Source organism: Schistocerca piceifrons, chromosome 4, assembly GCF_021461385.2.
Source record: "Schistocerca piceifrons isolate TAMUIC-IGC-003096 chromosome 4, iqSchPice1.1, whole genome shotgun sequence".
Classification (NCBI taxonomy): domain Eukaryota; kingdom Metazoa; phylum Arthropoda; class Insecta; order Orthoptera; family Acrididae; genus Schistocerca; species Schistocerca piceifrons.
In genome coordinates, this window is record NC_060141.1 from 710,950,995 (window position 1) to 710,963,370 (window position 12,376).

General features: G+C 41.4%; 1 non-coding gene across 1 annotated transcript; it reads left to right on the forward strand.

The window, feature by feature from the left end:
- Positions 1–12,053: 12,053 nt before the first annotated feature.
- Positions 12,054–12,128, forward strand: Trnas-cga. The gene has a single exon. It is a non-coding gene; the product is annotated as a tRNA-Ser (tRNA).
- The last annotated feature ends 248 nt before the right edge of the window (positions 12,129–12,376 follow it).

A 12,376-nucleotide genomic window follows, 5' to 3' on the forward strand; every position in this document is an offset into this window, starting at 1 on the left:
TTATTTATGTAGGTGTTCGAACACCAGAGCACCCACATAGTCGGCGCACATGGGTGTGAGTATTATTTGCGTAGTAAGTGATGCGCAGGGCGAAGTAATTCCATCAGCCGAGAAGGGTGATAGAGGCGCACAGCCTCCTTAATGATAATATTCTGGCTCTCCCTGAAATAAAAGCTGCCTCTGAGGCGATTCTTTCCGACCCTGCAGATGAGACACATCATTGAAATTGTGACAGCAGATTCTTTCTCCGAGCTCACAGGTGAGAAGTAATTGAAGAGTGGTCATGTTTGGGAAAATACGTTTTCCACTCAGCGAATCCGCAGAGGTCGCTCAGTCGTGCAATTCTATCTGGCAGCACTGCCGGACAGAGCAACGTCAATTCTTCGTATAATATGTGGTTTCTGGAGAATATCTGATTTGGAGAACAGGTTTCGGGGCTGAAAACAAACATAAAAGAAAATTTTGGTGCCGAGAAGCAGCGAGTCTTGGTATAAACGAATATGAACAGCTGTTCATTCAAATGGGAATCAAATTCACCAGCAAACGCTTCAAACTAAGTCAGAAGTAACTTTCAGCACCTAGAAATTGTCGAAAAATTGATCTACCTGTAGAGTAATATTAAATGTACTTTAATGGTGCTGTCAAAATGATCTAGTGAGTTTGTTTGTGGTAGCTATGTAGCTGCTGTACTGTTTGTTAAGTAAGATTGGAGTATTGGGAACAGTTTTTTTTTAGCAGACTGGCTCCTATTTATGTTTCGTAAGACAGTGGAATTTGTGTTAGTTTGTGTTTTACTTCGTGACACTACCTGTTTCATTTGCAAGTGTGGATCCGTAAAAACGTACATAGTATAAGCATCTGTCAGTATAACCAAGTCCGTGAGAGCCAGTGTAGTGATGACAGACTGTTGTTAGATTGGCGAAAACATTTTTGATCAAGAGTAGTGCGCGATAATTTTGTGGAGAAGGAGATTAGTGTTTAACGTCCCGTCGACAATGAGATCATTAGAGACGGAGCACTAGCTCGGATTAGGCAAGGATAGAGAAGGAAATTGGCCACGCCCTTTCGAAGGAACCATCCTGGCATTTGCCTGAAGTGATTTAGGGAAATCACGAAAACCTAAATCATGATGGCCGGACGCGGGTTTGAACTGTCATCCTCCCGAAGGCGAGTCCAGTGTGCTAACCACTGTGCGACCTCGCTAGGTGATAATTTTTTTGTCTAACAATGTGTGTTTTGGAATTTTTTGTGTGTTCTCAAGAGCTCTGCAGGTCCATTGCAGTAGTATAATGTGATGTTTCCTTTTTTCACTTTTTGTTTGATTATGGTAGCTCGTGTAACATGTTGTCATCAGGTGTTGTTTCCTTCAGCGAAAAATTGGGTTAATGGAGTTATTGTGCCTGGGTAAGATAAGGCTATTGAGGGAATGAATAATAACCGAGTGTTGTAGGGCTATGATCATCAGCAGACACGAATTTGGGCCAGTTTTAGACAGTTTGTGTAGATTATTTGGTTTCATGAAGGACGGAGGTCATAGGGGTGACGAAGGAATGTGCAGAAATCTGTTGAACAGGAGTTGTTGTTTCGATTAATCATAGTCAAAACTTTTTGCTGTTTCAATAGAAAGCGAGTTTCCAGGCTTGCTTTTAAGTGCGTTCCTTTGCAGGAGGTATGAAGATGTGGTTGAAATTGACGTTTTTCTGCGTTGTGTGAGTTGTAGTAGGCCTACCAGCATATGAGTTAAGACCGTCACAAAAAGAGTAAGATCCGCTGTAAGTTTACTTGCAGGCTCCCACGATGACTCCATAGTAAGCTCCATCGTCTGTTAGATGGCTTTTCTGCATGGATCTGCGCATGTTTTCCCTGATAGCTCCAGTGTTATTTTCTTTCTAAGGTTCCTTGAATGCTAGCTGAACGGCCAATCGGGCATCCAGTTTGACGGCTAACCTCACGGCCTGCAATGTGGTAACTCTCAGACAACACTGGTGAACCCGTGAGACAAAACAGAATGCCATGTGCCCGCCAGCAGATCTGCAATCTTTCTCAAACGATTTTAAAGAAACTAACTAGTAAAAAAACTGATGTGCAGCTTATAGCTTCATTCGTCATCTTCTTGATAAATTGCCAATCATTTCGTTAATCGTCATAGTTGCTGCACCTATTATTACGAGACTAAGTAAACTACTTCAAGGAAATGGAATCGTTTGCGAAGGAAACTAGAGGTCGCTATGAGTTTGCATGTGGTGTATGTTAGGTCTTATCTTGCTGTGTACCAAATGTAGCTAACATATTGAATTATTCTTTAAAGTTGAGGGTGAGATCTGGATCTCAGTCCGTTCTCGAGATAATCAGTCTCATATAGTGCACTTTGTTCTGCTCGTGCACCCAAACGAGAAAGTGAGAATGAAATATTCATAACATTCCTTGTACCTTACAAATGGTTTGAGATATCCAAATAAGATTTTGCCAAACGATAGCACGCAAAGAGGAGAGTGTGTTCCTATATGGTTACTGCGTCTAGCTTCCTTTTCTACTGTGGTATCAAGTAACTACAGATTTTTTTCAATGGAATAATATAATAACATATGTTTTTGGGTGGGGTCCGCCTTTAGCAAAACACACTTATGTTTTTTGTCCCAGACATGTTTCACTGAAGCTGCAGCATCATCAGTGGGTTTTTTATTATTATGGCTTCTTACCACGTAGTTTGGTTTTTCTGCTGTATTACGTTTTTAGAGTGTCTGTTTTTCTTTACAGTTTGTCTCCTGCAAGTTTTCTTTTTTCGTCAACTTCTTCATTGTCGAGTTCTGTATATTGAGTTGTCACAGTCACTGTTTACCAGCTGTAATAACAAGATGGCTGTTACAACTGGTAAACAGTGACTGTGACAACTCAATATACAGAACTCGACAATGAAGAAGTTGACGAAAAAAGAAAACTTGCAGGAGACAAACTGTAAAGAAAAACAGACACTCTAAAAACGTAATACAGCAGAAAAACCAAACTACGTGGTAAGAAGCCATAATAATAAAAAACCCACTGATGATGCTGCAACTGCAGTGAAACATGTGTGGGACAAAAACCAAAACTGTGTTTTGCTGAAGGCGGACCCCACCCAAAAACATATGTTATTGTTAGAGCAAACCCAGACAACACAAAAACTGAAGGAAGTCCATGTTTATTTTTATCCTGAGAATGGACTCTTTCACAAGCTATTGGCCTGTATTGCCCTCAGTTGAAAGTTCAGTAATATACAGTTTCCGGAACCCTTCGCAGTTTCAACAGTTTTAGAATGTTATTGGAATGAAACTTTGTAAACGCTGTTGTGTTTTAGCAAAAGAAGAATATTTTCATACTGGAGCAAGAGAAGTGTAGGTATTATTCAAAACTGACCACTGACAACACGTCTCTGTAGAAGAAAAATAGACTAAGAAATCTGGAGAAAATAAATAGCTGCTTCTTTTACAGTTTCGTGGGAATCCTATACCCCAGCTTTTTTTAAAAAAAAAAATAAATAATGAATGGATGATAGTGAAACTAGCCAAAGGGATTTTATTTATCTATGTCAATGTTCTGAGAAATTTGTAAACACTTCCTATCCCCATTCAAAGTGACCTACTTCATTTCAAATATATTTTGATACACTAATAATATAATTCGTATTTCATCTTGACGAACAGTTGAAAGCTGCTCATAAAAGGAATGAAGCGCATTTTTTTCGATTAGAACTATGCTCCTTTTTGTAACCACAACAGGACTTCTTGTTCAGACAATGCAACTAATTTGTAGCCCTGAAGACAGGATCACTCTGGCGATATGCAGAAGCCTATCAACTTTATGTCAAGGTGAAAACAGATCATCAATGTTGACGAACCAAAAGATATATGAAGCGAAAAAATACAGTCCTCCCTTCGAATAAGGATACGATCAAAGAGATGGTATATATGTACTGTGAATTTTTTTCATATTTGTCAAAACACTGAGATATAGAAATAAAAACGTTTGGCAGCTTTCAGTTATAGACATTCAATATTTAAAAAAACTCTCGTGTATAGGATTCTGCCGAAATTACGGTAGAAGTGGCTATTTACTTTCTCCAGATTTCTTACTCTATTTTTTTCTTCAGAGATGTGTATGAGTGAGGTTTGAGTAATACCTACATTTCTCTTGTGTCCTTGTTAAAATTTGCTTCTTTTGCTGAAGCTCAACAAAGATTTATTTCACTAACATTCTAACGTCGTTGAAATTACGGCGGTTTCCTGAAGCAATTATTAAACTAGCAACTGAGGGCAAGACAGGTCGACAGTTTATGAAAAAACACGTTGTAGATATAAAAATAAAAGCCTAATTTCTTCACTGCAAAAGCTACAGCAGTACTCGTTTCAACAACTGTCGATGACCCTTAAAAATTATTACCCCACTGAAAAAAAATCTGTAGTTACCTCTACATCACAGTAGATAGGAAAGTTGCACACAGTTAACACGTGGCAATATACTCTCATGCTCCTGTGCTGTCGACTGCCAAAATCTGGCTTCGATATCTGAAATCGTATATGAGGCTGAAGGAACGTTCTGAAGACTTCATTCTCGCTTTATCATTTGGCAGCATGAGCAGAATGAGGTGCATTATATGAAGTCGGTTTTCTCGAGAATGGAGTGAGTTACAGATCTCAACTCAAGTTTAAAGAATAATTCAGTGTGCTACATTTGGTTCACAGCAACATATGACCTAACATGCACAAAACACAAACTCATAGTGACCTCTATTTTTTCAATCGCAAACTATTTGAATATCTTGGAGTAGCTTACTTAATTTTGAAATATCACAGTAACTAAGAAAATAAACGAAATGATAAGAAGTTAATCGTGGAGCTGAAGAATAGAGCTATGAAATGCCTTAGAATCAAATTTATGTACCAAATATTTTCTTAAAAATTGTTTGAAAAAGATTACAGATTGCTTGGCTCCTTAAGTGGGCCTACAACTTTCTGCGCCTAATTTTATACCATTTGAGACCTTTGGTATGCAAGCTATCTGTCTTCCTTCCATGCACGTTAACAGTCAAGTAAGCCACCTAGAAAACTTGCGGCGAACCCTATATCCAGCGAGACAGGCATGTCACTATAAGTACTTGTTATTAAGGATCATGAGCTTTAAGTCAAAGGATAGAATTGAGGTGACGTATGTATGTCTATATCAAAAGAGCGTTTGGACCTTGTCTTAAGTTTGAAGAAGGAAGATCTGTTCAAAGAACAAGCTGAGTCCTTGCCTGAATACGTACGATAATGACAAGGAGGCACATGAGTGAAACAAGCTTCGACAGTTTGCAATTTTTCATTTTTGTTTGACAGCAATGTCCCACAGAAAAGAAGAGTCTTGTCCAGACTGTATACCAATTACGTTCCTTTCGGCGTATGCTGATGCATTACCTCCATGCTTAACAATCATATACAACCGTTCCCTCGACGAAAGATCCGTACCCAAAGACTGGAAAGTTGCACAGGTCACACCAATATTCTAGAAAGCTAGTAGGAGTAATCCACTGAATTACAGGCCCATATCGTTAACGTCGATATGCAGAAGGATTTTGGAACATATATTGTGTTCAAACATTACAAACTACCTCGAAGTAAACTGTCTATTGACACACAATCAACATGGGTTTAGAAAACATCGTTCCTGTGAAACACAACTAGCTCTTTATTCACATGAAGTGTTGAGTACTATTGACAAGGGATTTCAGATCGATTCCGTATTTCTGGATTTCCAGAAGGCTTTTGACACTGTACCACACAAGCGGCTTGTAGTGAAATTGCGTGCTTATGGAATATTGTCTCAGTTATGTGACTGGATTTGTGATTTCCTGTCAGAGAGGTCACACTTCGTAGTAATTAACGGAAAGTCATCGAGTAAAACAGAAGTGATTTCTGGCGTTCCCCAAGGTAGTGTTATAGGCCCTTCGCTGTCCTTATCTATAGAAACTATTTGGCAGACAATCTGAGCAGCCGTCTTAGGTTGTTTGCAGATGACGCTGTCGTTTATCGACTAATAAAGTCATCATAAGATCAAAACAAATAGCAAAACGATTTAGAAAAGATATCTGAATGGTGCGAAAAGTGGCAGTTGACCCTCAATAACGAAGAGTGGAGGTCATCCACATGACTGCTAAAAGGAATTCGTTAAACGTCGATTGCACGATAAATCAGTCTAACCTAAAAGCCGTAAATTCACCTAAGTACCTAGGTATTACAATTACGAACAACTTAAATTGGAAGGAACGCATAGAAAATGTTGTGGGGAAGGCTAACCAAAGACTGCGTTTTGTTGGCTGGACACTTAGAAAATGAACGAGATCTGCTAAGGGGACTGCCTACACTACGCTTGTCCGTCCTCTTTTAGAATACTGCTGCGCGGTGTGGGATCCTTACCAGACAGGACTGACGGAGTACATCGAAAAAGTTCAAAGAAGGACAGCACATTTTGAATTATCGCGAAACATGGGAGAGAGTGTCACAGAAATGATACAGGATTTGGGCTGGACATCATTAAAAGAAAGGCATTTCTCGTTGCGACGGAATCTTCTCACGAAATTCCAATCACCAACTTTCTCCTCCGAATGCGAAAATATTTTGTTGACACCGACCTATATAGGGAGAAACGATCACCACGATAAAATAAGAGAAATTAGAGCTCGTACGGGAAGATATAGGTGTTCGTTCTTTCCGCGCGCTATACGAGATTAGAATAATAGAGAATTGTGAAAGGTGGTTCGACGAACCCTCTGCCAGGCACTTAAATGTGATTTGCATGGTATTCATGTAGATGTAGATGTACATTGTTTGTTCACTTCTTTAATTGACATATTAAGCATGCCTGTACAATTCTTTTAGTGTTAAATCTGTACACCAGAGAAAGCCAAGGAAGCACAACCATTGAAGAAAAGAAAGGAAAAACAGATATGTACATGGATTATGAGTACTGAAAGAAGACAAACGTAGCAAGTAATGTGAGAATTTTGATACTAACGGGCGTAGTATGTACACCAGATATACTACATATTGGATTCCAGTAAGATTAGTGAGGTGACATTTTCTGGAAATGTCGTAAGTTCTGAGATTCATAGATGCGGTAGTTCATGATAATTGCTATGCGAATGAAAGTAATAATGATACATTTCGATTTTTAAAATGGCGCACGTAACTAAGTAACAGAGCAAACAATGAAATACAAGTGAGATAACTGGGGATCAAGAAGAGAACAGTGGATAGCACATGACGTCAAGGGATACCCCAACATAATGTAGTAGGATGCTTTTTTGCAGTTTGGTTTCTTTTCTGTATTTGTATTTTAGAGTTAATTTCCTTTTATGGAGAAAAATGTGGAGATGATCGTATGGCATTGTTGGCCGCGAGTCCCAATTCGGGGATGTTCGACCTTTTCAGTTGACGCCACTTCGGCGACTTGCGGGTCAGTGATGAAGGACACACAACACCCAGTCCCCTGCCGGGAATCGAACCCGGGCCTCCTGCGTTGTTGGCGGTAACGCTACCGATACGCTACGGAGGCGGACCATATGAAGAAGTAGCGTAGCCACGAGAGTAGTGAAGTAAGTGGATAACTAATAGTTTTATTGTGAGACAAAGGATAGTAAAAATATTTCAAGTCTATATTGTTATTACCACAATGAATACCTACAGCCAAAACAATGACCACCTGCTTAATAGCTTGTTGTGTCTTCGCCAGTGGACGCAACCGGAGTTGGCACGCTGAGACAGTTTCAGACTGGAGCCACGGTCAGTACTTTGAAGTTCGCCGCCAACCTCAAGCATGGCTAAATCAGCAATCTCTGCACTGACGCCAGTGATATGAACTTCGACGTTGTGATAAGTGACTGTCACAGGCAGCAACAGACGTTCATGTTCAGCATAGGCAAACGGCAGTCCAGGTAAGGAATCCCAGGGTTGCAGCTCATAGCAGCAGTTCGTAGTGATCAGCCTGCGAGACTTAGCGTACAAGCGGAGTCACCTACAGCCTTTGCATAGGGACAAATGTTTACTACAGCGACTGACAGTGTGGCACCCTGGATAGACATAGTCTTGTTGACATTATATTCAGTAAAGCACGCCTTGACAAGTCATTGCTTAGTTGCATCTGTCTGCAAGCACATGCAGTGAGTTGCTGTACGACTTTTGTATCGCAGAACAATAAAATGTATATTTTTGTTTCGCTAATTTGTCTGGACTGTAGCAGTTCCTCTGTCCACCTCGGAACGCCTAAACCTAATACAACTTGTGGGAGTCTCTCCACTCAGTTGACAGCTACACATCAGTTTGTCCGTCTTTGGAACTAAACACATCACTGGTTCTGCGGATCAGGGGTCTGAAAGTTCGTTTGCTAAGTCTATGGAGGAATGTGGCATCAGGTGTCTACGCACAGGTCATGCAAATCGCTTACATAATGCACCGCTGACCTGCATATGCAATGATGGCGCCAGATGACGACCCAGATGGGTTCCATAGGATTTACATCAGGTGAATTTGCTCAGTTAGAGTTCACTCCAATGCTCCTCAAACCACAGGTTCTGGCTCTGAGAGAGTCTATTATACTGCTGAAAGATGACGTCGCTGTCGTGGGAGACATCAAACATGAAGGGATGCAGGTGGTTCACAGTTGTCAGTATGTTCGATTACTACCATAGGTCCCATGCAACACAGGAGAATGTCTCCCATAGCGTAATGCTGCTCCCACCAGCCTGTGTCTGTGGGGCGCTGCTCATTTCGAGCTGCCTCACCTCGATGACGGTGTTTGTGTAGACAATCAGCGACCTAGTGCAGCAAAAATGTGATTCACCCAAAGAGTCTACACGTCTGTCGAATCCCGATGCGTGCCCACTGCTGTCGTAGTTGATGGTGTCGTTGGGTCAACATGTAAACACGCAGGAGTGGTCTGCTGCTGAGCACCATGTTCAACAATGTACGATGAATGGTGTGCTGCAAAACACTTGTGCATGCGCCAGAATTGTGTTTTTTCAGCAGAGGTGCCACAGATCACCATCCATGCTACTTTCCTGTGCAGACAAGCCTCCAAACACCGTGTTCTGTGAAGAGTTGTGGACATCCAACGATTTAGCGCCTTGTGATTATTTCACTATCCTTCTGCTTCTTCCTGTAGCTGCCCACGACAGTAGTACGTGTACATTCGACCAACTTCGCCGTTTTCGAGATACTCGTTTACAGGCTCTGCGTAATAATAATCTGCACTTTTTCAAATTCGCATATGTCAATGGATTCCCCGATTTGCGGCTCATATCTTCACCACGGTGATCCCCCAATAGTGTATGCTCTGTTTACACACTTTTGTTACCGCGTCATGTGCCCGCAACGCCACCAAGCGGCATCCAATGTCGTGGGTTATCAGTGTATAATCTTCAAGCTTTTGTGACCTTACGACTAGCAGGACCTTTTTTTGAATTTAACCATTTCGCTGCTATGGGCTTGCGTACACATCCTGCTACGCCATTTCCCCAGGGGCTGTGGATGTGTGTATGCGCACTCCTTAGGTTTTCTTACATTACTATTAATATCTGGATGTGTCCTGAGCCGCCGATCTCTCGCTAATGCCGACGAGTTACTCCCTTGTCTCGGTGAATAAAAAAATTTCGAGCGTTTGTCATTAGACATATGTGCATCTCTGCGTGTTATCATTTGCAAAAAATATCGCTTCGAAATCTTCAATAGTTTAAGATCTCACGATTATTAGGATCACATGATTCGTGATCAGCGAGGACGTGAATGGTCGCTTCGCGTCTTTCGGATATAAATCCCCTTAACTTGAGAAAGAATAGAGATAACGTTCTGCTCTCAGCTTTAAATAAAATGTCGATTTATCAGCTACGTTTCATTTACTGCAATGTATGAGCTAAAATCAACTATGCACAAACTTTACATCTCTGCAAACACTTCAAAATTGCTTGCAGTGCCTTACTTAATTTGTTGTAACGCAGTATGATGGAAAACGAAAAGAAATTCATTTCTTTATCAAGTGAAGATGTCAGACTATAGGATGGGCAAAAATCAGATATTTTCGCCCAAGAGTTTTCTAAAGATCAGATGATAAATATTTCGTATTAGCTGGAACGCCATCTCTCAACACAGCACCAGCATTTGGTGAGCAATGCAGCCTCAACAAAATCCACCCTCAGCAACGAATGCAGGGAGCACGTCTATAGCAGCGAAAAGGTTAAGTAAGTTATTGAAGGTGATCAGCTTAATTTTATTGTAATACAAGTCCCCTTTACAAGTTAATGTAAATTTAGTGGACGGCATCAGCCCATGTAAACTCAGTTTCTCAATTATATATATCCAGATTTGCGTTAAAACATATATGTAAGACAAAAACTATTAAGTTAAATAAATTATGTTCAGAAATACGAGAGTGGTGAGCGACATCTGGACTGCCAGACACGAAAAGCCGGAATCCCGAGATACAGTTAGTCATAGAGCAATGAACTGCAACAGAACTCAACCAGTAGTAAACAGCATCTACATCTATATATATACTCCGCTAGCCACCAAGCGGTGTGTGGCTGAGGGTACAATTCGCGCCAAAGTCATATTCTCCCCCCCCCCCCCCTCTCTGTTCCACTCGCGGATCGCACGAGGGAAAAACGACTGTCTGAACGCCTCAGTACGAGCTCTTATTTCCCTTATGATGATCATTACGCGATTTGAAAGTTGGTCGTAACAATGTATGCTCTATATCCTCGGTGAAGATCGGATTTCGGAATTTAGAGAGCAACCGCTTCTGTTTAGCGCGTCATCTATCTGCAAGTGTGTCCCACTTCAAACTTTCTATGAGATTTGTAACGCTCTCGCGATGGCTAAATGTACCAGTCACGAATCTTGCCGCTCTTCTTTGGACCTTCTCAATCTCTTGAATCAGACCCAACTGGTAAGGGTCCCACACAGACGAACAATACTCCAAGACTGGATGAACTAACGTATCGTAAGCTATTTCCTTTGTTGAAGGACTGCATCGCTTCAGGATTCTACCAATAAACCGCAGACTAGAGTTCGCCTTACCCCCATTTGAGATCATTTCGAATAGTCACACCCAGATACTTGACTGATGTTACCGTTTCCAAAGACTGATCATTTATTTTGTACTCATAGATTAACGAGGATTTTCGCCTTGTTATACGCAATAGATTACACTTACTAATATTGAGAGACAACTGCCAGTCATTACACCACGCATTTATTTTCTGAAAATCCTCTTTGATTTGTTCACAACTTTCGTGTGATACTATTTTCCTGTAGACTACAGCATCATCGGCAAACAGACTACGGCCGCTGTCAATACCATCAACCAGATCGTTTATGTAAACAGTAAAGGGACTGAGTCTGGGCGACCTAAATGGAGCTGGCCTCTGGAGAAGCAGACTGCTGCCTGCTGACATAGGAGCTGCAAGCATACGATGGTGAACCTCATCAAACAATGCTTCCTGTTGTTACTGTTGACATCTGCAGGCGTGGTGTAGAAAGCAAGCAAGTCATTTCCCAATCTCAGATTCTAGCTGGGCACGTGCGTCTGTCAGCAGCATCAAGGCAGTCTATACAACCACAGCTGAGCCGGGGCCTCCCAGGCAGCGAAGAAAACAGTAGCAAGAGCCGCTATTTTGATTGAAGGAAGATCGGTGGCGCATGTGCGTGCCACAGAGATTGGATTTGACCGCCCTTTTTTGTAACAACAAAGACTACTTTCCTACAGTTAGTTGGGTGGGAATCCTTTTTTCTTTTGTGTCGTTTTGCCACACACAATGAAAGTGAGTACTGCCTCTCAGTCCCTCCCTCCAGATTCTTGGATATCAGAACTTCAGCTCAGCATACTGGACATTACAGCTGCTGCGTTGTTACAATTGCCCTCTTTTTCTAAGCGTCTGTTTCTAGGTTAATTACAGAAGCCTCGTTTATCATGCTGACCATTCTAATTGGTCACTGTAAGTGACTGTAAGTACTGGCAGAAGTAAAGCTGTGAGGACGGGGTGTGAGTCATGCTTGGATAGCTCAGTTGGTAGAGCACTTGCCCGCGAAAGGCAAAGGTCCCGAGTTCGAGTCTCGGTCCGGCACACAGATTCAATCTGCCAGGAAGTTTCACTGTAAGTACAATTGCATATCTGCGCTCGTTTTTCGTTGATGAACCTGATCTCTTGTTACTAATACAATGACACCAAAGAAGAAACAAAGGCAATTCTAGCCCCTGTGAACTGAACTCCACAATTCCGGTAATCTTGTGACTGACAATGAGTCTGTGAACAGTGAACCATGTGCAGTTTCTCGCAGGCATAATTTCCAGACACACATTTCTCATGTGCAAG